This window comes from Larus michahellis, chromosome 7, assembly GCF_964199755.1.
Source record: "Larus michahellis chromosome 7, bLarMic1.1, whole genome shotgun sequence".
Taxonomy (NCBI): Eukaryota; Metazoa; Chordata; class Aves; order Charadriiformes; family Laridae; genus Larus; species Larus michahellis.
In genome coordinates, this window is record NC_133902.1 from 17,351,911 (window position 1) to 17,377,706 (window position 25,796).

Below are 25,796 nucleotides of genomic sequence, written 5' to 3' on the forward strand. Positions count from 1 at the left end.
CAAAACTGTTTCCCCATAGCTTCTGAAGGGGGGCCGGGGTGGGGCATGGTTTTAGTTTTGTTTTTTTTGTTTCTTACTATGCTACTCTATTTTTAATTTGCGATAAATTAATCTTCCCCAAGTCAAGTCTGTTTTGCCCATGACTAATTGGTGAATGATCTCCCTGTCCTTTTCTAGACCCACAAGCTTTTTCATCTTATTTTTTCCCCTGTCATGCTGAGGAGAGGGAGTGAGAGAATGGCTTTTTAGGTGCCTGGTGGCCAGCCAAGGTTAATCCACCACAGGTGAGAATTATGTTCCAGCCAGAAATGGAGACAGCAGGTATTCTGCTTGATGAACAGCTTGCAAGAAAGCTGTTCTCCCCAGGCAAGGCGGTTTGCTAAAGGCCTTAAAAAGTAAGATGTACTAGAAGCAACAGCCACTCTGGGGTTTTATTCTGCTCTGCCCAGGAGAGGGGCAGTGATACTGCATAAATATAACTGAGCACATAAAGTAGCTGATACATCAGTATATTAACGAAACGGGCATTGCTCCTATATCTGTAAGGGATCACCTGCTCTTGTCCTCAAAGGGAAGCACATTGCACAAGGGAGTGGTTTGGCTAAACATACAAAAGCACCTACTTCCCCAGCCTTGGGGGCAATACTTGGCTATACTGGCAGCTCAGCATCCTACAAGGCTCAGTTCCTCTCTTCCACAAAACTTGTACAAGAGGTGTTGGCTTAGCAAGCTGTGGAGGCTGCTCTGTGCCAGAAACAACAGATAAGCTGTGCGTGTGTGTCCTGGGGCAGAATCCCAGAGACGAAGAAAGACAAGACTCAATTAAAAAAAAAAAAAGTTAAAGGGAAAGCATAAAATTATTTAAACCTTGCTGTCTCATTTCCAACAAGAGACAAAATCAGGGTACAGCAAAGATGCAAAACAGTAGCTAGCCTGGGTAAGGCTAGGTAGACAAGGGTAAGAGGCAGAAAAATAGTGACCAAGGATCCCTTACTATAGTCTACCCTGCTCCAGATAAGCACACAGCTGTGTGCAGCTGCCCGGACAATGCGCATGGGACTTGCATATCATTATCTGCCTGGTGCCCGAGTAGTGAATAAAAACCTGTAAAAACAGTGGTGCAACTACATGAGGGCTTATGAAGAGTCATATTAATTGCATATTTGCAGAAAAGCAAGTGATGCAGCTGTCTGGCCAAGTTTCAGCAAAGCCATGGCCCTCACCATGTGGCATGTCAAAGCAACTGCATCTGTTTGTGATGAACTGTGTCCCCTTCACAGCCAGCTTCACTCTTTGTGCACAGCAGTGAACCAAAGCCCACATAAAAATTTAGTTCAGGATAAAAATGTGTTTGCCTCCATGGTTTAATTATACTTAATCTCATCATGCTTGATTGCATTAGAAGTAACCAGAATAAAGTTGAGTTTTGTCCAGTCGCTTCACTTTTGCTAAATTTGGGACTATATGGTAAGAGTAGCATTTGAGCATTAGCACAACCACAGAACTGGAGATTTATTTTTCCTGGTACAACTTTCATTTGCACAAGATGTACCACAGAAATCCAGAAAGATTAAAATAATCTTAATTCTAGGAATCACGCTGCTCAGTAAGCCTTCCCCTGGCAATTTACAGTCATCATATAGTACTTGCTGCAAAAGGTCTTGCCAAATGGGTGCCTCTCCTCTTTGCAACTTCTTCCATCAGCCATGGATCTCTGGGGCTGTAGTTTCCTCTGCAATCACCAGGTCAGCAAGGGCAAGCATCACTGTTTCAGTCTTCCCTATTTTCTGTAATACCTTTCCTTTTGTGTTGCATTAAAACTGTCTGATATCCTGTCCTCTGAAGAACCTTGCTGGTCTTGCATTGCCACTGCTGGACTGCTCATGTTCTTCCTTCTCCCAGGTACAGGGAAGCACGGGACTGCAGGATGGGAGAAGCTGTGGCTGCCCCATCCCTGGAGGTGTTCAAGGCCAAGTTGGACCGGGCTTTGAGCAGCCTGGTCTAGTGGGAGGTGTCCCTGCCCAGGGCAGGGGGTGGGACTGGATGAATTTTAAGGTCCTTTCCAACCCAAACCATTCTATGGATCTATCATATTAATGTGTATGCAAACAGGAGATGACCGTATATAACCACATAAACTGAAATAAATAAAGATCCCATCTGACTCCACATCTGTACCGATTGGCATCCTGCCAAAGAGATGCTGAAAAAAGTATGCAAGAAAACAGGTGATCCCGTCACCAGAAACACAGTAAAATAGGGCAGATGTTCAAAGCGTGTTAACAGGAGGGGAGTCGCATAGTAAGGATCCTGGAGGAAAAACAAAACAAAACAAAAAACCAACTCACCACGAACACCTTCTTTAAATCTTGAGCCAAGGTTAGGATTAGAGATGCACAAATTGTTATGCTTCCACATCTCCATCTGCAAGCAACTGGATGCTACGCTGCTCAGCACACTCATTACTAGCATTACACAGCACACCATTGCTAGCTTTTAATCCACATCACATCTGTACCTAACAGGTTCCGATGCCACAAGGCCAAGTGCATCTGTTACAGTAAAGGATTCAAGGCCTTTTCTGTTGCTCCTTTGGGGTCACCACCTACTTATGACACTAATTCATACAAAGGTAATCTCCAAGAGGTACTTTGTCCTTTTATGGTAAATTTAATTTTCAAGAGTGCCCTGCCAAAGATACCATGTAAGCTAACAGAAGGAAAGGATTACATAAAGAGTCACTACTCCTGTGCACACAGGAGAGGTGCTAACATTTAACTGAACCTATACCCTTTTAGGAATGGGATTACTAATCAGTCCTTTTTTTAACCAACATACAACTAAGCACCTTGAAGCACACATCAGTACCAAAATATTCCTACTAGAAGTCATAAAATGGTTTGGGTTGCAAAGGTCCTCAAAAATCATCAGAGTAGAGGGGCAGAATCACCTCCCTCAACTTGCTGGCCACGCTTCTTTTGATGCGGCCCAGGATACAGCCAGCTTTCTGGGCTGCATGCGCACATAGAATTATAGAATGGTTAGAATTGGAAGGAACCTTAAAGATCACCTAGTTCCAAACCCCCCTACCCTGGGCAGGGACACCTCCCAACAGGCCAGGTTGCTCCAAGCCCCATCCAACCTGGCCTTGAACACCTCCAGGGATGGGTCAGCCACAGCTTCTCTGGGCAACCTGGGCCACCTGGGCCAGGGGCTCACCACCCTCATTGTGAAAACTTTCTTCCTGATATCTAAAGCTCTCCTCTTCCAGTTTGAAGCCATTACCCCTTATCCTACCACTACATGCCCTTGTAAAAAGTCCCTCTGCAACTTTCCTATAGGCTCCCTTCAGATACTGGAAGGCTGCTATAAGGTCTCCCCAGAGCCTTCACTTCTTCAGGCTGAAGAACCCCAACTCTCTCAGCCTGTCACCTTCTTATTTTCCATGTGCCTTAGCACATTTTCCAGGAGGATCTGCTCCATGATCATTCTGAGCAGAGTGGTGACACTGACTGGCCTGTAGTTCCCCAGGTCTTCCTTTTTTCTCTTTTTAAAAATGGGGGTAATGTTTCCCCTTTTCAAGTCAGCAGGAACCTCACCAGATTGCCATGACTTCTCAAATATGATGGATAGAGGCTTGGCAACTTCATCCACCAGTTCCCTCAGGACCCATATGGATGCATCTCATCAGGTCCCATGGATTTGTGCACCTTCAGGTTCCTTAAACAGTCTCAAACCAGATCTTCTCCTACAGTGGGTGGTTTATTCATTCTCCCAGTCACTGCCTTTGCCTTCTGTGACTTAGGCGGTGTGGCTAGACCTCTTGCCAGTGAAGACCAAGGCAAAAGTGTCATTAAGTACCTCAGCCCTCTCCATATCCCGGGTGTCCAGGTCTGCCATTACATTCTAGAGAGGGCTTGCATTTTCCCTAATCTTCCTTTTATCACTGACATACCTATAGAAGCTTTTCTTGTTGCCCTTGATGTCCCTGGACAGATTAAACTCTATCCGGGCTTTAGCTTGCTCTAACCTGATCCCTGGCCGGTCAGACACTTTCTCTGTATTCCTCCCGGGCTAAATGTCCTTGCTTCCACGCTCTGTAGGCCTCCTTTTTGTGTTTGTGCTAGAGTTCCTTGTTCATCTGTGCAGGCCTCCTGGCATTTTTGCCTGACTTCATCTTTGTTGGGATAGCCCTGCAGGCACGTGCACGTCTCTTACTCCTCTTGTTTATTCCCCATGCTACATATGTTTGTACAGAGGCATTTAAGTTGTGCCCCCAATGAAGCTGGCTTACTAGTTGGAATTCCTTTGTGCTGCACTCCAGGTGCTCTCCTGCTGACGTCTGATCCTTCTCCGGGCTCTGAGCATCTATTGCTGTCACTGGTAGGAGTGGAATGTTTTGAGGTTCCCCTCCTCCAGCAACTTTAGTTTAAAGCCCTATTCACGAGCTTGAGTCCTTCCCTTTGAGCAGGAGGACTGAGGAAAAAACTACCTGCGCCTCAGAGTCCTTTACTGCTGCTCCAAGGGCTCTGTAATCCTTCTTGATACTCCTCAGGCTGCTCCTGGCGGTATCACTGGTGCCCACATGAAACAGCAGCAGAGGATAATCGTCAGTGGACTGTACGAGGCCTGGTAGTCCCTCGGTGACATCCCTGACACGAGCCCCCAATGAGCAGCACACCTCTCTAGAGAGTGCATCAGGTTGGCAAATGGGTGCCTCCGTACCTCTCAGAAGAGAGTCGCCTACTACGATCAGCCATCGCCTTTTCTTAGTTGCGCTGGTTGTCATACGGGGAGCAGATCGCGCTGCCTTACTCAGCTCCAGTCTCTCTCCTGGTATAACGGGTCTTTCCTCTTCACTCTGCAGAGTGGTGAGGCGATTCTCAAGGGCACCTCAGGCTTCGGGGGAAGCCTCTTCCTACTTCTGGTCCTTGCCCTTGCAAGCTTCCATTCTCCTGCATTATTGTTTCACACACGCACACTTCTGCGTGTGCCGGTGGGGGAGTTTTTGGTTGTTTGGCTGTGGGCTCACTGCAGATTGCGCTTGGAACCCGCTGTGTACCTCCTTCTCAGCCTCCCTGATGCTACGCAGCCTCCACACCACCTCCTGCAGGAGTCCTCCATCTGGGTAGGTGTGCTCCCTATCCCTGCCTCTGGAGAAAGGTCGAGGCACCTCCTGCCGCCTGAGGTCCGCACCAGAGCCTCTCAAGTCCTTCAACCTGTTTATTAGTATGCTTGATTTATTTCTGCACGAGCAAATTTTTTTTTATTTTGCAAGCATGATGAGTATCATTAAATACCTCACCACAACCAGCCAGTGTAATTTCCAAAATATTGACTGGGTGATGAAGCAGTATTGTTACAGGAGACCTTAAACAGGAAAATTAAAACAATTTTTAAAACACTGGATAGCAGTGAAAGACTGCTGTCATTAAACAGCTTAGCAATCCTGTGTGAAGAACATCTATAAGACTTTTTAAATACTAAATACGCTTACATTCCATAAATCACTGTCCCACAATAATACTTGCACATTATATTCATAACAGTGTAATTACATGGCAATTACCATACAACAGTAATTAAGGGGAAACCCAGTGTGCCATCCAACACAGTGCCTTTTAAATGGACTAAGTATACACGAAAAATGTAATTAAGCAACAGAAGGTGAGTTGTTTCCTGATGATAATTACATTACTGGATGTATTTTCAAGTAGGTCACTTCTAAAACAGCAGACTAGTTCAGGGGAAACTGAACTCGTTCAGGATTTTGATGTCCACATGAGCCAGCTGCACAGTGTTTGTAGCACCAGGGGCCCAGGTGGTCGTGGACTTACCTACCAATCTCATTTGTTATAAGCTTTAACGGCAAGAAGTAGGTTTTGCCCCACGGCAGACTTTTGGGCAGATGCCTAATTTCTATAACAGACTAACACAGACTTCAGCCAGAAGTAGGACTTGTTCCACATTTCTGAAGAAAACATTCAGCTTGGGAGAGCTGAGGAGTAAATGCATTTTTTCAGCTGAAGCAAAAGCTTGCAAAGGTGAGCTGCAGCTGGCTAAATTTCTATACATCTTGGCAGAGCTTTGGCAAATAAAGTGGCCTGAAAAGTAAACCACAGACAAGGTGAACAGCTACCAATAACATACCTATCCCACCAGCAGTCAGAGGAGAGGGGAAGGCATGGGAAAGGGTGTGCAGCGCTCACTGCCGCTCAGTAGCTCCTGGAGCCAAAGATGGCTCAAACTGTGAGGATCTGTTAGCTGGGGACACGAAACTGGTTTGGGAACCACAGCTGAGCTCTCCCACATTGGCATCAGAGGCACTGAAGAATTTAAGGACTCCATTTAGGACAACTCATTTAAACGTCTCAGACTCCAAGCACCAGCCAGGAGGTGGGGGAATGGAGTAATGAACCCCATTTCTCAGGTCGCTTCTATTACAGAAGCATTTTAACCTCTTTGGAGAAGCTGCAGCAACTGGTGAACTTCAAAGCTGACCTTACAGTCATATGCTGTTACGGCTAGAGAGGGTTGGCTGCTGTTCCTGGAAAAAGCCACATTTTCACAGACTCGTTCAGCTAGAGGAATCATTCATTCGTTGCTCCCTCAAAGGCTTCTAGGATCCAACCTAAGAAAAGCTACAGCAAAGCACAGATGTATGAATGTGGATTTACCCTTCCCTAGGCTGAGACAATAAGCTAGTTGTTCTCATCAGTGTCATCACCTAATAGGTCACAGATGGCATAAAACATTGTTGCATCCTAAATTTTGTGCCCATTTACACCATTGTTGTTTTTTTTTTAAATAATCTCAAAGGCTGCAAAACCCTGCCTTTCTCAGAATCACTTTTTCACCTTCTCAGCATCTGCTTTTTGAGACCTCATGGGCAAGTAAATGTGAGTCCCGGTCTCAGCTGCAACTCACTGGATTGCATAAAATTTCAAATCCTCCAGGATAAAATGTACCTCCTTGCTACTGATACCTCTAGAAGAGGCAGCACTTCACTCTGTCCTACCCAGCATTATCAGGACCACTGTGAAAAGAATATGTTTCCTTGTACCCTTGGTACAAGGATATCCTTGGCCTCCGGTCCACGTATCATAAAGCCTCATCCATCACAATCTTCTTTTTTTAAAAAATCTGCCAAGCCTGCCAATGTCCATTATCACCTGCATGCTCCACCCAGCCTACTCGTGTTTGATTTTTATGGCATCATAGAAATACAAAGCCACAAGAAACCTCACAAACATCCAATCCAGACTCATCTGATCCACCGACTCCTGAAACCTCATCAGGCAACCTGATTTATTCCCTATTTCTCATTTGGTACCTCTTTGCTAGCAAGGATACTCCGTTGTTTTAAAAATCAATTAATCACATTTATTTTGGGCCTCTGCAACTTGAAGAATCACTATGAATTCTCATCTTGTTTTTTGCATGCCAGTTAGGCCAAAAAAGAGAGACATTTGTTACACGCTAAATAAACAGAAAAAGGGGTGAAAGACAAGGTCACAGTCCAGATTTTGGCAAAGAACATGTCATACACAGCCTTTTCTGTACAAAAAGCCCAGATAAACCAAAAATCAGATTATGTAGATTATTCTCTCACATCACGCTTTGATACTTTTATGCATTTTGAGGCTTCCAACGCACCTTTCAGAGAGCGGGGCTTTCATGAGTCCCCTCAAGGGAGAGCTAGGAAGAAGAAGAAGGAAAAAAAAAAAAAGTTGATTTATTCTATCATTCAGAAAGCCACCACAACCACAGCAGGAAGCTGGGGGAGCCTGGCATTCTGCCAGAAGACGAAGCAGAAAACAAGCTGTTCTGCTTTTCAGCCAGCCACATTGAAAATAAGCCTACAATTCCAGTATGTTGAAACCTGCTCTTATGGCTGAGTTGCCATACTCCTAGCGACCTATTATACACAGGCTTCAAGAGGCAAGAAGAGAGTAGTATTTGTGTGGGCTTATTGTGTCTACCGCCCGCCCAAACAGAGAAATCATGATAAATAGCAAGTTTTTCTGAAAGTAGAGCTCATCGTCGAAAAGGGAAAAAATACAAAGCTGCAGCTAGACTAAGGAACGGTGTTGTCTTGGTCGTGCAGAGCCCCATATACATGCTCCTCACTGTTCTCCAGCTGGCAGCTTCATGGGTCTGGAGTCAAGCTCCCAGGACCAGCTCTTCCAGCCTTCTCAGATCGTTTGTAGACTAAGGGACAGCTGAAAAGCCAGGACCCTTCTTCCAAAACAATGGGATAATCAGCAGCTTCACAAACACTGCTTAGTTTAAGAACCCAGTACTTTTGACTTCTAAACACCAACCTTGTCTTTCTCCGCTCCTCAGTAAAAATGAGCAAAAGAGGAACAGCGAGGTTTACCCCTTTCCTATTAACAGCTTAGCAGTACTTGGCTGGCAGAACAAAATAATTTGGGGGCACACTAAATTCTGAAAATCCTTAGAAGAAAGTTTTGTGTTTTTTCTAGCGAGTCACTGGTCTGTTACCATTGCCAAAGGAAAGAAAGGGTAAGCAAAGCACTGTGGTTACCCAGGACTACCAAAACAGTTGTGGGTTTGGTAACCAAGGGTAGATACGGCTGGACTGGAGGGGCTGCGCTCACAGCTGCTCTGCAGCATAGCAAGAAAATGGTCCTGTTCCTCTGACCACCCTCTTCAAACTACCACCCAACCCCAAGCCCTATTACCAGCCTCGCAGATCTCAGATTAAAAAAATGTCTTTGTGGTAAAATGCTGGCTGGGGCACAGGACCCCACATTAAGTACCTACTTCAACCACCATGGAAAAGCTGAACAAGCCACTTTTGGCCTCCACCTTCTTCTAGTTCAAAAGCGGAGGAATACTCTCTTGCTGAAAGGTAAGAGCCATTAGCAATTGCAGGGCACTGATTACATATATAGCAGCAGCACTTCTGACAAAATGGGACTGCAGACTAGCTATTGCATTACCCTAGAAGGTATGAACAGGGTTTTCCCCTGATTTTGTTTACTTTTGTATATACTTCCAGCTCCCTCCAAGACGTCGTCCAAGCTGCAAATCAAGCCACTTGCAGCAATTCAGAGTGACCTTTGAGACTGACTACTTTTACTCCGTGCATTTAAGATTCTGATTTATTTACCTTAAGCTGCCTAAAATCTGTGGAATTCAACTTGCATGTGTTAGACTTGGCTAAAAGCCACACTCTTCTCTATTGAATCCAGGAGTGCTATAGAAAGTAAATGTCATCCTATTGTCTCCAGCTTTCTGCTAGTCTCATCTTACAAACAAAGAGTTAACAAAGAAAAAAATAAAAGTGTATTTGACGGTTACTTTCTTACTGTGAAAGACCATAACATTCAGGCTGCACTAAGGCTTAAAACAAGTATTGCCAGCAACGGCTTAGAGCACAGCGTTACACAACCAAAATAAGAATATAGTGAAATAGAAGTATCATGCCTACAGTATTCTCACATGCCTGTTTATTGTTCTTTGCTTCCTGCATTACACCAAAAAGATTTTAGGGTGTCTTCCCGTTTCACAGTCCCTTGTTTGTTAAAGGCTCATATTTTAACTGGAATTTGGCACTGATTTTATTCACTTCCTCTTTGCCCCCCTTACCTTCTTCCTTTGATTGTTATTCCAGAAAGAAAAGGGAGTGTAATCCCTGCCTTTTCACTGAGTGTGTTCAGTCTTTAAACTCCTTGGTCCTCCCCTCTATTCAGCCCTTGCTCCGCAGAGCTCACCCACACAGAGATTCAAGCATCAATCTCTTTGCTTCTGCTTTCTCATCTTCCCACACTGCGGGCTGCTATTGCATTTAGCCGGCTAACTCCACCTCTCCTCTTCTCACTCTCTTTCCTCTTAGATTCACTTCAAGGCCAACTTCCCATCCTTGCTGCTGGGCTGACACAGCTGGTAGTGTAGAAAAGCAGGGGGAGGGTAGCGGAGCAGGGAGCTTTTATTCAGCAATGCTTCCTTAACCGAGCAGCTGCTTTGAAGCCCCAAGGTCCAATTTCAACTGCTGAAGTTGCTAGTAATAAAAAACAGCTAAATATAACACTGCTTTCAATTGGCAGTTTTGAGATAGTGGACTCTACCATTAAAGCTCTTCATCTGAAATGCAATCAAAAGCTGTAAATACACAAACCGTGCCAACTTCTATGTAACAGCTAATAAGCACTTGCTAGGACACGTATCAGCAAGAAGAACTGAAGTTACAGTCCTCAGCCCACCAGGACTCGCACCACTTTTCCCTGCTGTACTCCAAGCCATAGGCAAAGAGCTCCTGCTTGGACCTGCTGCCCCACGGATAGCTGCTCACTTGCAGATGGTACCCAGGTCTGCAGCAGGGAGAGACACGTCAGGCAGCGCTGGCAGCTTTACTCACAGAAGCCTGCTGAACGTTCTACAGCGTACATACACCCTCCTGAAGGCTACTGTGGTGTGATTTCATCTTCAGTCCTCCATCTGAGTGGGATTCACACTACATTCATAGTAGGCACTAAAGTAGCCCAAGCTAGGACCAGGGATGGATTCTAGTTTGTGCAGGGAATACTTCTGCAGCCCATGCCTCCTTCATTCACTGACCAGGGAGCAGCTGGCAAATCTCACCCAAACCCTCGCCCAGTCCTCTCTGTAACTGGAAATAGCAATTACATGGAGTTTATCTTCTCACTGGACAGGAATGCTGATTGTCTGCAGCTTTTGATGTGCATTTCTCAGAGCTCAAATACATACCTCCCTGAGGAGCCGGGGGAAACAGATAAGTCAGCTTGCCTTGAGCAGCATCTGGTTCAGCTTTGGACACTCATGTGTGGGCAACAGCAGAGATGGTGTTGCACATTGGCTCTGCCTGTAAGAAAGAATTCTGATGAAATGGCTATGGTTCAGAAAAGATGCTAGCCACTAATACGCCCTTGTTTGAAGAATGAAGATTTGACATGTCTGAAGGACAGATCCTTTTCCACTCCTGTTTCTTTCTAAATGCTACCTGTGGCTGGTTCATGGTTCTTCAGTTAAGCAATAATGGATATATACCAGGCGTCACAGCAAGCAAACTTACCTCCTGACTTAATTGCAACTTCCTTAATTGCCTAACGCAGGGGAGACCATCCAGTACTTCCAGAGGTTTTGGTTTTATTTCATAAATCTTAGCCTACAAGTCCTGACTAGTAGCCTTGACCATAGTCAGGCAAGTAAAGTGCTGCATTCTCACACAAGTCAGTGCATACCTTGAGTCAGTAGAGCTCACTAAGCTCCTTTTTAAAAGCTGAACAGCGACAGCACACAAAAAAAATCGCTTTTTATTGGGAGTTGAAATTAAAGGCATTCATCATGTAGTCAACAAAATGTAGTCAACTGACTGACAGCTGAGTGGAAAAAAATAAAATCAGATTTGGTTTTAAACCACACTTCAAAGTTCCCTGGGAAAAGTTTAAAAACACAAAAATTGAACTAATATTACATCAGAAAACCCCAAGCTAAGCAAAAGTTTAATAATTGAAGAAATAATCATATTCAATATATAGACAAAAAGCAATCTTCTTTTCCTACTGACAGATGCCTCCCCTCCTAGTGTGTGACCAAGCCAAAGGCCTGACAACATCGACCTGCCAAAGGTGATTGCTCTTCACAACTCTTAGGAAAGCATCACAAATCCAAACTATTAATTGCATCCAGAAACTAACACTGATGTTATCAGGGCCAGTGTTGACCTTGGCACGCTTCAATTTATTGCTGAAAACCAAAACTAGATAATACTGCAAGTTTCTGTGAACTGCTGGGTGGCTGACACACCAGAAGGCTGTGCCACCATACAGAGAGACCTGGACAGGCTGGAGAGTTGGGCAGAGAGAAACTTTATGAAATTCAACAAGGGCAAGTGTAGGGTGCTGCACGTGGGGACGAATAACCCCATGCAGCAGTACAGGTTGGGGGCTGACCTGCTGGAGAGCAGCTCCATGGAAAGAGACCTGGGAGTCCTGGTGGACAACAGGATGACCATGAGCCAGCAATGTGTCCTTGTGGCCAAGAAGGCCAACGGCATCCTGGGGTGCATCAAGAAGAGTGTGGCCAGCAGGTGGAGGGAGGTCATCCTCCCCCTCTGCCCTGCCCTGGTGAGGCCGCACCTGGAGTGCTGTGTCCAGTTCTGGGCTCCCCGGTTCAAGAGGGACAGGGAACTGCTGGAGAGGGGACAGCAAAGGGCTATGAAGATGATGAGGGGACTGGAACACCTCTCTTATGAAGAAAGGCTGAGGGATTTGTGTCTTTTCAGAAAAAAGAAAGGCTGAGGGATTTGGGTCTCTTCAGAAAAAAGAAAGGCTGAGGGATTTGGGTCTCTTCAGTCTGGAAAAAAGACGTCTGAGGGGTGACCTTATCAACACTTATAAATACTTAAAGGATGGGTGTCAGGAGGATGGGGCCAGGCTCTTTTCAATGGTGCCCGGGGACAGGACAAGAGGCAATGGGCACAAACTTGAACATAGGAAGTTCCACCTAAACATGAGGAGGAACTTCTTTACCCTGAGGGTGGCAGAGCACTGGAACAGGCTGCCCAGAGAGGTGGTGGAGTCTCCAACTCTGGAGACATTCAAAACCCACCTGGACATGTTCCTGTGTAACCTGCTCTAGGTGACCCTGCTCTGGCAGGGGGGTTGGACTAGATGATCTCCAGAGGTCCCTTCCAACCCTATGATTCTATCACATGGAGCAGCAGAACAGAGGAACCTGCAGAGAAGCACTCATGCCACCTGAAAAGTACAAAACATGCAAAATGCAGTGTCGAAGTACCTGAAACAACTCACTCAAATCTTACTGAGCCCAAGCATAGCCCATGCCATTGTACTGACCACAGCTGCTCCTGTCTGGGTGCAAGTCTAGACACAGGTTGCACTTTGCTGGCCCTGCCAACAGGCAGCTCTTCCCGTGCAGAACTGAAGCACCAGCTGCACCTGGGCCTCACACTCCAGGGCTCTTCCATGGCACTTCCCCAGGCTGCTTGAGCCAGTGCAAGCAGATATCCAGGTCACAACTGCACAGACATCCGCGCTGCATCCCTTAACAGCTGATGTCCTGGGAACCAGCCAGGCAGTTTTGCAGCCCATGTCCTTTCCCATTTGGGCTAAACTCCCCCTCTGCTCTGAAGCAGCTTTTTCTCCCAGAATTGGTTCTGGGGCCAGCTCTCCTCCACCTCCTCCTTCACTCAAGGGAAGTCCTTTCACACTGTTGCTCATCTCTGGAACATGGATTTACCTTTTCTTATATACCATTATGCACAGCACAAGTGCCTCCATTGCTACAAGGCATCTGGATAAGCAAGCCATGTGAAAGGGGTAAATGCCATCAGCATTTATCAAGCTCGTTCACCAATCAAGAGACCATAAGCATAGACATCTTTGGGCTCAAAGCTACTGAAGATATCATGGTATCAAAACACATCCCTTTTCAGGTAGGGGGGGTGAAGAGTAGTTTCAGACCAACACCAGCCAGAGGCTTAGCTGTACGTAAAGCTTCTGTAGGAAGCCCTGGCAAGAGGGGCAGCGAGGGGAATTATTTTGCAGAAAATAGGTTAAGTGTCATATGAATGCCCCCAACAAGGACAAAGTTAAACCTCTATACACAGACTCCCACTCAAATTCATACCAGTAGAGCTAAAACTGTCCCTTTAGGGGCATGACAATGTTATCTTGCTGGGAAAGGATGGAAGGACCACCTTTTCTCACACTGCAAGCAGCAGCCAGTCTTAAAGCCTTGATAGATTGTTGAGCCTAGGAATAGGAAAGTCAGCTTGCCTTCTGTTCTGTCCCTGTTCCTGCACGGAGCTTGAAAGATTTACTTTATGCAATAATGAACACAACAACAGTCCTTACTTCTTTCTTGGCAGCTTTATTAAAACATCGCATTGCTTGATTAGGTTGAACTATTTCATTTCAAGATTTACATCAACCCTAAAATAAGTTATTTTGCTATGTATGACATTTTTCTACCGAGCTTGGGGGAAATGTTCTCCAATCTCTAAACGTAACTGCAGTTAAGAGCTCATTGCTCACAGCCTCTGAAAAACAAAGACTTGGCACCCCCAAGAAATGTCTGTATTTAGGAGCCTGGAAAAGCCGTGTCATAACAGATTTATTTCTAAAAAAATTATCTGACAAATGGAGTCATAGCTTCCCAAGTTGGCTCTCTTCAGCTGAGCCCTGTTCTCTACTCATTCCTGCCCAGCTCTACAATAGGCAGCAGTAATAAGATAACAATACTACAGCCTCTAGACAGGCACACTGAGTGTCTCAAAGTGTCCAGTTCAGAGACAACAAGCGATTGCCAACGCTTAACGCCCTACCTCTCACACTGGCATTTGAAACCAGTGCAAATGGAGGAAGATAGGAAATTACTGCAGATTTTCACATCTTATGTACCACCCCAAGTCTCACACCAGTTTCCTCTTTCATACCCAGTTGACTCTTGAATTTCCCCTTGCTTCATCTTAAAAGAAGCACAGCCTTTCACCGCTAATCCAGCCTTTGAACAGACAAAACACTTCTCACCTAGGTATGAGTACTTCAGTCTCATCCATCTGTTTACCAGAGAGATTATCTATTACCCATTGCACACATTCTTGCCTCTCAGATGTCCATTTCTATTCACAGCAGTCCAAGTCCAACTAAGTTTTTAGCCTCAGGAAGATCCTGGACTTCTTTGTTGGACTAACTTAAACCTACTTCCTAAGGCAAGAAAAAGGAAAGCTCTAATGGGACATTCCAAGTACCTGAAAACCAAGCATTGCCAGCTGGCACTTTGTTCTTCTCTGCATCAAAGGACCCAGCAAAGTAAGAAACTGATGGCCAACTCAAAGACAACAGACAATGTATTACTAGAATTTGTTAGATTATTGCGCTGCCAATCCCTTAAATTCCTACATGATTATTTTACAAGCTGAAACACACAGGGGTGGCGACAGACAGGCAGCAATAATTCTCAAAAAACAGAGGGGCCTAGACACAGCACGAGGAAATTACTTGTTTTCTTAAACGGTTTTTAAAGGTACATTTCACCTCTTGCAAGGATCTTTCCCCTCACTGTGTATAACTCCCTATGTATGCATGCCCCCTGTGTATGCATGGTTTGCATACATCTCTGCTCAAGACTTTTCAGGATCCTTTACGCATGTGAAGATTTTACTTCCTCCATAAAACAAGGAAACAAAGCTTTGAAATTATAGGTGAAAAACATGGATTAAAGACACACCTGAAATTTTACTGAGCAAAGAAACTTACAATAAGGAAAGCAATAATCACAAAAATAAGTCAGCGCTTAACTTATTCAAAAGACAAAGGAACTTTGTTCGCCCATGGAGTATCTTCCAGACCAAGAAACATAAGGAACTTACATTGGTCCATTCTCATTACAGAATGCCAGCAGAACCCGCACAAATAAGGCTGAAGCACCTCTCACTAGCATTTCCAAATTACACACGTTGCAAAGCTACAAGATCTGGGTAACTATTCAACTTACTTTCAGAGATGGAGAGTCCACTGTGGTATCTAACATTCAACTCTTTGCCTTAGTGCACTGCTTAAATAAATATTTGAGACTAATTTGCAGCAGGTGTTTATCATTTCAGCAGTGCCACACTGAGAGTAGTGAAAGAGCTGTAGAATCACAGGAGAAGGAAATCACAGCTCCTGGTGCTGTGGCCGATTTCCTCAGGTTCGAACACTGCAGGAGGTGCGGTGCCTCTCTCAGGAGTGCATTCCTGACCAAGCTGGCAAAAACAAACCACGGACTTCAATAAAACAGACTAAACCCCTAAAAGGTATCTTGTAATCTTACAGCACTCAGGCTTACAGTGGGATGCATACCTGTCTTCACATTCAGGTCTAAATCAGAAACATTAAAGCATCTTCGAGCAAGGTCTGTGGATCATCACAAAACCCTGGAGCTCTTCAGTTCTCCCAACAGCACAGAGACTGAGGGAGCCCAGCATCTGGCCAGGGAGGCCTTCCAGGAGTATCCTAGGACAGCAGGCACATGAAACCCATCCTCAGACTCCTGTGTAGTACAGGAGGTAGACCAGGACATCAGAAAGTCATGTGTAGGTTTGAGGGCCAGTGGCTTCACCCTTCCTCTCTTCGTGCCCCTGCCTATCCCCTACTATAGCAGCATGTAACATTTCAGCCCTATTTATAGCCTTCTGAGAAATGAGACACAGCTGGGGCAGAGCTTGTGTCCTCATAGCTGTGTTAACCCAAACAGCTGCACCTGAGGGATCTTTCCAATCACACAAATAGGCACTATGCTCATTATGATTCCAACAGGGAAGTACCAAGAGCTAATGAGAGCTTAATGGGCACAGCACCCACCACCACCATTACAAAGAGACCTAGGGTAACCTTGGGCTGGTTATTTCATTTGAGCCTGTAGTTCCCCAGCTGTAAAACAGCCTAGCGGTATTGACATACAGGCTTTGTGAGGACAAAACAGATCAGTGCTCAGCACCCAAATTCCATCATAAAAAAAGATAATTCTGCCTTTCAGATCTAATCTGCTCTTAATACAACAACTTCCTAGCTTAATTTTTTGATTGGGTTCCAAGAAGAGCACATGAAGAGATATCCTTGGGATTATACTCAGCTCTGATAATAACTTTTATTTATTAAATTCCCTATAAGCAGTCCTGCTGCAAGTTTCTTTTTATAGCCGTTCAAATTAAACATGTATGACCTGTCACTTCCGTAGCAGCATCAGTGTTATCTCGTTGCAGAGAAATACAATGGAGAACAACAACATTCTCTCTTCGGCAGCCAAATAATTTTTAATCACATTAGCCACAGGACCCCTATTGGTAATCTTTCCTCTGGGTCCTCCCAGTTCTTAAAGCAGAGTCTGATAGAAAATTCAATTAATGTGCCCCCTAAGGATAACACGTTCAATCACAGTAAGTGAGGAAAAGCATGCTCAGATGAAAAAGCAATTGCAGCCCCAAACTTCCAGCAGAAAGCCTTTGTCCCCGTAGGCAGAATACCATTAGTCTCCTGAAGTAAGGAAACTCTTTGTGTCCTTGCCTTGTCAACAAAAAAGCTGGTTTTGCAGGGCTTTGTTATTGTTGAGTTTTTCCCCTTTTAGGATGACCTTCCATCTTAATCCAGGGAAGCCCAAAGGAGTTGTCGGGGTCGAACCTTCAGAAGATCAGTGTTGGGTCTATTGCGCTCATTCGGTTTTCACCATCTGTACAGCTAACAGTTGAAGAATATGTAAATCCTATATGCCACCACTTCTACTGCTCAGGTTGCCAGAGCTTAAAACATCATCCAGTTAGCACAAAACAAGCACGGATTAAATTCCAACCCTTTTTGAAGGGCACATAAATATATTCTCAAAGGAAAACTGTATTCAGGGTAAGGCTTTTCCTAGTTGGAATTCTCTACTGTAATAAGACATGTAGCTCAGCTTCACCACATCATCTTCAAACAGAAAACTGTATCCGAGTTATAAGTACTCTGAGACTTGGCATCTACTAAGAGCAGATGACGAGACCTAGTCACGTAGACCTTCAACAAAAGCAACCACTAGCTCACTCATGCAGGGGAGAGTGCCCAATTAGAGCACATGAGCATTCATGGAGACGGATGCCACACAGTAAGAGAAGAAATTAAACTGGCCTTAATCAAGCATTCAGAATGCACAGGCACAACATCAGAGAAGTGCTAACACTCTTACAGTAGAAGCTGGTGGCTGGTTTGCATTCTCATTTGAAGGAAGACACAAGCAAGTGCTGCCCACCTCATGGAACACAACAGCGGCATGCCATGGAACCAGGGAACACATCCTAGTCCAGACACGGGTAGCTGTGCTCTAAGGTTGTCACGGCCTCCTGCGCACCAGCAGTACTTAACTGACCCCGCATTGACATGGCACATTTTGTAAGGAAACATCACTGTTCAGAGATGACCTTTACTTAAGAATTTGCAACCTACCTTCATCTCCCACTCCCCACACATGTTCAAAAACAACTCGGAGAACAAATATGCAGCTCTTAACAGATTTGCTCTCTATATCGCACAGCCTTCTCTCTTCATTTTCACTAGAGCAGAAGGCAGTCTGCAACTCAAGAGGAGTAAGGCATTAATAACGTATATTTAAAATACGTTTTCCACATATCCTGTCACACCAAGCTAAAATATGCAGGCGCGGGGCAGAAACACAGCTTCCCAAACCACCCTGCTGTCAGCAGCTTGAATGCTGCATAAACATACCCAGGGATGACTGCTGAGTCACAGCAGCAGTGTCTTCCAGCCACACAAGATTATCCAAGGTTTGAGAAAACTGGATTTCAGAACAGAAACCACTGCCGATGCTTTCAGTTAGCAGTGAAACAAAACACAGCATTGAGGAAAAAAAAAAAAAAAGAAAACAAAGCTAAACTGTTGGCTATGTTGGGTAACTTTTCTAGTCTTCTCTGCTTGTGATAGTGGCAGATGGCCCAGTCTGTAAATTAGCAGCTACCAGATGGGCCCCCTAAGTAGCTTACTGCAGTAAATTGATTTGTTCATGGATTTGGTATTAAAATGTCCTTCACTGTGTGGGTACCGTTTGGCCACAGAGCTGCAAATTCCAGTTGACTGCAATGAAGGCCAAAACCCCCAAGCATTCACGTTGGGCAGCTACTTCTGCAACATGTGGTGACTATGGAGGCACATTCCCATTCACTAGTCAGGTAGGCATATAGTAGATATTGCTGGCAAGAGCCAGCAATAAGTAAGCAGTGAAAACAGATGACGGGACTCAATTCTGGTCATGGATGACTACAGAAAGCTTCCCAGTGAGTTGCTGGGGAAGGACACTCTGACCTAGGGAAGTTTCTATTGGGTTGACACAACTGCTTCAGGACAAAGTACTCATCATTGTTGCTGCAAATATCAATGGGGAAGGAGTTCAGCTTATCTGATGCTTCAGTGCCATCCCTCTGCCTCTCTCCTTCTTCCCCCTATACCCTTCCTCTCTCCTCCAAACATTTAGGCCCCAGTTCTTCTGCTGAAGCTGCTTATAAATTGCATTTGCAGAGTTTTGGCCCTTTTCTGACTATTTTGCTGTTGACCTTCTGTGTAGTAAGCACCCCATGGCAATATGTGCTACCTTGTTATTCAGGGTGAACTTTAGCCTCTGAAAGGTTAAGGTGCCTTTATTTTCTACTACTAACCAGATTTCTGCTCCTTTGCCAATATCTCGAAGATGATGGAATTACTGGAAAGAAAAAAGCATTGGTATGTTATTTTCCTCCAGTTCATGACAGAGGCTGATAGCCAACATTTTCTAGCTTGGTTGTTATCCTTCCAGATTTCTCCTCAAGTAAGAGGAAATTGTCTCAGCAGTAGTGAGCTGGAAGCTAGAGACTGACATTTATTGAAGTGAAATACTCCACATTCCTTACATTTCTTAATAAACCCACAAGCATTTCCATCTTCCTAGAGCTTCTTTGGCATGTCCTGGCATGATATCCTGTCTCAGGCCCCAAAGCCTTTGCATATATTTTAGTTTGTGTCAAAGATTGGCAAATCATGACTTAATCCTCCCAATGGCACTCCACAACTGCAAAGGCTATAAAGTCATGAGACAAGACTGGGAAGCAAAAAGAAATTACTTAAATTTCTGTAAAAGTGCTGTCACGTGATGGTTTAAATTTCAAATATAGAGATAGCTGGTAAAACAAACCAAGCAGCCTTCCTTCTAAAGCCTAGATAGTTAAATTATTTGTCAGTCTGAAAGCTCAGATTTCCTCTTGTTACATTGCTGACAACAACAAATGGGCAATGGAGGCTTGATCCATCTCCCCTTCTCCTCCAGATAATCTTTTTGAAACAAAAAGATCGTCACCTACCAAGAAATACAATGACCTTCTAAGTCAAAGCTAACTGCCAGAGGATTTGAAAAAGGATTGCCCAGGATTTGAAAAGGGGAACAATTTCTCCCATTCTTTCAAAAGAACTGCAAGGTAGATCTCCTACTATAGGTGTAAGTACATATGGATAGTTCACAGCTGGTGGACAATTCACCTTTGCGTGAAGCAGACTCTGTTCTGTCCATCACACCTCTCATTCAGTGGAGAAAGTTGCAGAAATGGGACCACAGTGAAAACACACTGTAACCCAGCCAGGGAGCTGCAGAAGTGTTGGTGCAATGGGGACTGGACTCTAGCCCTAGTTCAGTGCACAGGACAGTGCACATGTTTTCAGCTGGTCCGTAGGAGTCATATATCATTCCATATCTTTAGTTCAAGAAATCTGAATTTCATGTATTTTAAATCTGACTTCAGCAGGAAGAGCACAGCACTTCACCCAGCATCTGGACATCTGGCACATCACGTTCTCCCCAGAGAACTAGTTGTTTCTTTACTATCCCACCAAATGGAGTCCTACCCTGAGAACCAAGACAGATATTCCTACTGGAATGAAAAACAATCTGGCATTTTTCAGGATAAGGTTTATTGTTGTAGCTTCATTTCCTGTTGGTCATTCTTCCTTCTCGAACTCTCCTCCGCTGAATCTCAGTTTGTCTTCAGATTTTACCCATGACCTGGTCTGACCTGCCTTCTAACCTCTGTCTCTCAAACTGCTTTATAGTCATGTCGTCCTGTTCAAAAAATTCAGATCTCTTGGCCATGAAGCATACAAATCTGCATGTAACATTAAATAGCAGGAACAGAAGTCCATGTTACAGGAAATCTGTCCTGCTGCTTGGGGCCCTGTCCATTATCCTCATACAGATGAGTTTCTGCCTGCGCTTCTCCTCCAGCTACGCCTCGTCTTTCTGCTGCCTTCCATACCATCAACGTCTTTTCCATGGAAGCCTAAACTGATTTTTCTAGATACTTCTGTCAGTCAAGTGGCTTATTAGTGTGCTCTTACCAACTAGCTCACCTGCCCTGGAGCTGCATAGAGCAAGCAGTAAGGGGACATGTTCCAGACCCTCCTCATTGAAATGGAATTGTAACTGATATGCAATGAAAATAATCAACTATTGTTCAAAAAGGAAAGTCTACCCTTTAAACCTGATCTGCTCACTGCAATGCTAGTTATCCTACGTCACTACTAGCAACTACCTATTCTTTCCTCCCACTTCCCAGACACCAAAATCGCAGTATGCCCTTTCTATCTGTTTTCAGAGTCATTAATACCTCCTGATTCAAGTCCTTCCTGAAGAGACAGAAGCAAAAACTTGCTGATAAGGTTGCAGTCCAACCTGAGCACTCGGTTCGGTCTCCTTTTGGGATCTTCCCTCCATTTACCATCCATTCCACTTTGTTAGTGGGATGGTAACTTCACTTTTGCACCTCCCACTCTTGGTTCGTGTTTGAGATCCTGGATAGTCTGTCTTGAGAGCAAGAACAATACTTTTATTCTTCTGTTCCCTGTTTTATTCTTGGCAAAAACCTTTCTCTGCATGCTGCACCATACAGTACTATGGGACTTTAGCCCCTCAGCTGACTCGGAAGATTTGCTTGGATGGTTCAAGTCCCTAGAAGTATTTTCACTGGAAATCCACAAAGGCAATCCTTTATACACATTCCCAGGATGCGCAGACTTGCATTAGAAAGTTGTACTTCACTGTTTCTTGCACTTTAAGCGCTGAATTGTAAAAGCAAAAGTTCTAGAGAGAAAACCATCTCAGCTTAGAGCATGGCTAAGTCATTTGCTTCCAGAAAGACCTTTACACTTGATTGCCGCAGCCTTTCATGTTCTCCCAGCTGCAATGCACACTCTTGGTCCTGTATTGTCTTAGAGAAGCCACGTAGCCTAGCTATCCTCCTTTTTAGAGGGCAGCAGTGACCTAACATATCCTATTTGCTGTCATCATCCTCCACCACATTCCTCCTTCCCTGTACACATTTCCCTTTTGAAAGGGTAATATCCACATCAACCTGGAAAACTCAAAGCTGGGGATACTGCAAGTTGATTAATTCAGGCAGTAGCAAACAGCATTTCCTCTCCCACCAGGCATTCAGAGAGCTTCCCAGCACACATTTCTGCCTTAGTTTTGCCATGAGGTGAACAATACCAAGGGATTCTCAAACTGTACCAAGAAGGTACACATGTAAGTGTTGTCTTCTTCATCCTCCTGCAGCAGGGACTAAGTATTGGAAAGCAAACTTCAGCTTTTCCTAGCTGTTGTGCATGTTCTTTTCCTCTGAGTAAAAGCAACATTTTCGCACCACACAAATAAGAAAATACTTATTTAACATTTTTTGAAATCACATATAGCAACTTCAAGCGAGCAAGCTATCAACAGTTACTATAAGCCTAAATGACTCCTCAAGAATCTACGTATTTTCACCAATTTATGCAGTGAGCCAGTTATTTAACTGCCAACAGGCCCTCAACACCTACACCTGCCTCATCGCCAGTCAGGTCAAACACACGAACAGCTTTTGAACTGTTATTTGTGTCAGCCAGCATAGGCTGTACAGACTCATGCAGTTAATATACTGGACTGATAAACCACGTTGCCAGAGCACGTCACACAAGTACACCTAGAAAGCCACGCACTTTGCACAGATGGGTAACGAGATAAAAATAGCCTAAACATTGGGAATATGAACTGTGACATTAGGGTCACCTTAACCTGAATTGTTCCTGGCTCAGCAGCTTCTTTGAGCGCCATTCAGGGAGCTTGTGCTATAACAAAAAGCCTTGCATGATACAGCAGCAGCCAGCAGTACTGTGTGTTCAGTGGGTGCCTGCCTTCAATGCAGATCATGACAGTTTGATATGTTACTTTAACTGACGTCAGTTTTTATAGGGTCCCTTATGCAATCTGAATTAACAATAAAAGACTTTTTCCTCTTCCCAGGCCACAAGCTCAAACTACTTCAAACTTAGGACAAACATTCTTATTTGCTTATGCTTACTATCCCCCTGGTTGAAGCCACTGATGCCTGCGAGGCTGGAAGCTCGCCAGCTGCAGCCAGTCAAATCGCACACAATGTCCCAACCTTTGGCACAGCTTTGTCCTATATGGCAGTAGTGTCACTTGCAGTTGTGCAAATGCTGGAGCTTATGCAGAATTATGCATAAGCTTATGCCAAATTGATCACATTTACATATCAAGTATTCATCAACTCACGGTACCTAGGAGTACTTAGCTATCAGACTATTTGAAAATAAAGTCCAACAAACAAGTTAGTTACTCTTTTCCTGCACAGTCTACAAACTGCTTGATTCTGTTATCTTGATGGAAAAAAAAAAAAAGAGAATATGTACATCAGTAAATTTCCCCTCTGCAGAGGGAAGGGACAAAACATGAGTTATGAAAGTTACGAAGTTTGTAGTGCGCTGTCCTAAGCACTCCAGTGAAATAGCTCAACTTTTCACAGTTACACTTCAGCCAAGTTTAGTGCACTATTTTTTTTTTTTTAAACAGTGAAGCAGTCAAGACTTGAATAAGGCCTGGTCCCATGCTGAAGTGATTCCCAGAGCAGAACCATTTCACTTCACTCTTAGGTCAGGCATGCATTTGTCTCTGTTCTGTGATGTGGCCCTTGGAGCTGTGGCTCAGTCTCCAACTCAAAATGTTTAAACACTCCCCACCAGTGGTGTATGCACACCGTCGCAGAAAGAGGTCTTTGCAGGCAAAAGAAAAGGAAGCTGCTGTGCAAGAATACCGGTAAGTACAAACCCACACAAAGAGGTGGTGGCAATGGATCATCATGTAAGCACAACAGAGTATGGCTTTGTCTTGCTGTCAATAAGCTATGATTGTGAGAAAACTGATAGGCTTAAGATGTCTCCATACGTTTTCCCAGCTGCAGATCATTTTGAGACCTTTGAGTATAGAATCCTTAGCTATGCAGCTTTTCACTTCAAAGGTTATTACTGATAATTGAGAAACACTTACTTAAAGCTTTTCTTCTCTTCGCTGAAGTGACATTTTCATGTCAGCTTTCCCTTTTGAGGATGAAATTCTCCACACTGACCTTCCCTCAGACTACAAATCTGCAACTAAGACTCGAAAAGTTGAGTTGAGATCCTTGGAGATTGAGAGCGGAGCAAATGCAAATCCTTAGCCATGAACACATGCGAGTCCTGCTCAGAGAAAGAAGTGCCTCTACAAAGCAGTTCTGGGGCTTAGTTCTCAGCTGGCTCACAGGAAAGCCTGCCTTTATGTAAGGATCAGAGAGTGGGAGACAGGAGGCTAGGTCTTTAAAAACTTCAAGATAACAGTTCTGCGGTTAAATCAATACTTCCAAACCTGGTGTACTGATAGTCACTTCTGCCAAGAAAACTATTCAAACAAAGTACTGCAAGGGACTCACATGTTAACCCTTGAGGAACTATGCATGCACTTCAGGGGTTCATACTACATTTACTCACAAGCTTCTCATTTTTTCAAGTACCCCCACTAGGATAGCCATATGGGTCAAAGCTGCACAGCCAGGATTACAAAAGGGTACTAAAGGTTTATGCTGCTAAGTCCAAGTAGGGTAAACTTCTTATACCAGCTCATGCATTTGTGAAAAGCGCTGCCATCGGGGTAAAACACACACTGACTTCAACCAGCACCCATCCTCTGCCACAGAGGTGGAGGAAGGATCTTGACCCCAATGATTTGGCTGGAAGAAGCAAGCAGTCTTTAGTTAGTGACTAATTTTATTGGCACCCACAAAACAGGTTTTATTCATATTCTTTGTCCAGTTTAACTTCTGTGCATGCTTAGATAAAAGCTCAGATTGAAACATCAACTCAGTCCCCTTCTAGTTGAAAATATTATTTCTCTACTGTTTTCTTCCAGCCTATAAATAGTTAAGATCCAATTTTATGAGTTTGACATTACCACCTGAAGTGTTACTTTGGCTTTTGGAGAGCCCAACTCCATTCCTTAAGCCGTCAGCTAAGCAAACAATTACCTTGCTTCCTCAAAATATTGGTGAAAGGCTCAGGCAGCGCCCTGTTGCAGCATACGCTGTTTTCTTCCAGAGCACTTAAAAGCTGAACAACTTCTGCAGGTAAAAAGGGGACAAACCTCTGACTAAATTTCCACTTCCAACCAAAAAAGGAGCAAAAGCACATAAAATCATGGAAAAGCTGAGAAGAATATTTTTTTCCTTTCAGTGCATCTGATAAGATTTGGACAAGTAGAATTTCAGTACTGCTATTTCTGGAGGCATCTGATTGTCTGTAATATCAAGCATTCAATAACATAAAGCTAACAAGTTACTTAACCTCTCAGGCATTTATAACCAGATTTTTAATTCATACTTGGTAACAGATACAAAACATCAGCTGTTAGTACAAGTCTGCTCCTTTAGATTGACTGATAACCAAGTAGTTGCCCTTTAGCCATATAGATATTCCTCTGTTGACAAGTAACAGCGTGCAAGAGAGGAGCACTTGACATATGTGCCCTAACTCCTCCTGCTTTGCACAACTCCCCCTGCTTTGCACAATGGGCTTTGCACAACTCGTGCATAGCTCAAATGAAAGGGTCAGCAGTCTCCGGAGGCTTTGACAGGACAGGTCTCGGAAGCTAGCGTACATCTGCTTTCACTTAAAGCTTTTAAGTTCTCTTGGAAAACCAAATTATGAATTGTCTGATGTTTCCTGCCCCAGGCTCCTCCACACACATCTTAACTGTGATTCAGCAAGGGAACATTTCATAGCTTCCTCCTCAGAGGAAATAAATATTGCTGCCGTTCTTCTGCATGCTTATACAGTCCTGCTCTGTTTAGCTGAGGGTTAAACAGGACAAAGAATGGTAGCTATCTAAAGGTTACACTAAGATGTCTCTCCTCTGCAGAAGACAGCTGAAGT

At 44.3% G+C, this 25,796-nt stretch overlaps 1 protein-coding gene across 3 annotated transcripts in view; it reads right to left on the reverse strand.

The window, feature by feature from the left end:
* The window catches only part of TRPM8 (transient receptor potential cation channel subfamily M member 8), a 153,180-nt gene that overhangs the window by 87,711 nt on the left and 39,673 nt on the right, over positions 1 to 25,796 (reverse strand). The window contains exon 3 of one of the 3 annotated variants that reach the window (XM_074594834.1): positions 10,735 to 10,849. The exons of the other annotated variants lie outside the window; for them this stretch is intronic. The gene's annotated coding sequence lies outside the window, so the exon portion shown is untranslated. The remainder of the gene's footprint in view (positions 1 to 10,734; positions 10,850 to 25,796) is intronic. 3 annotated transcript variants of the gene reach the window in all.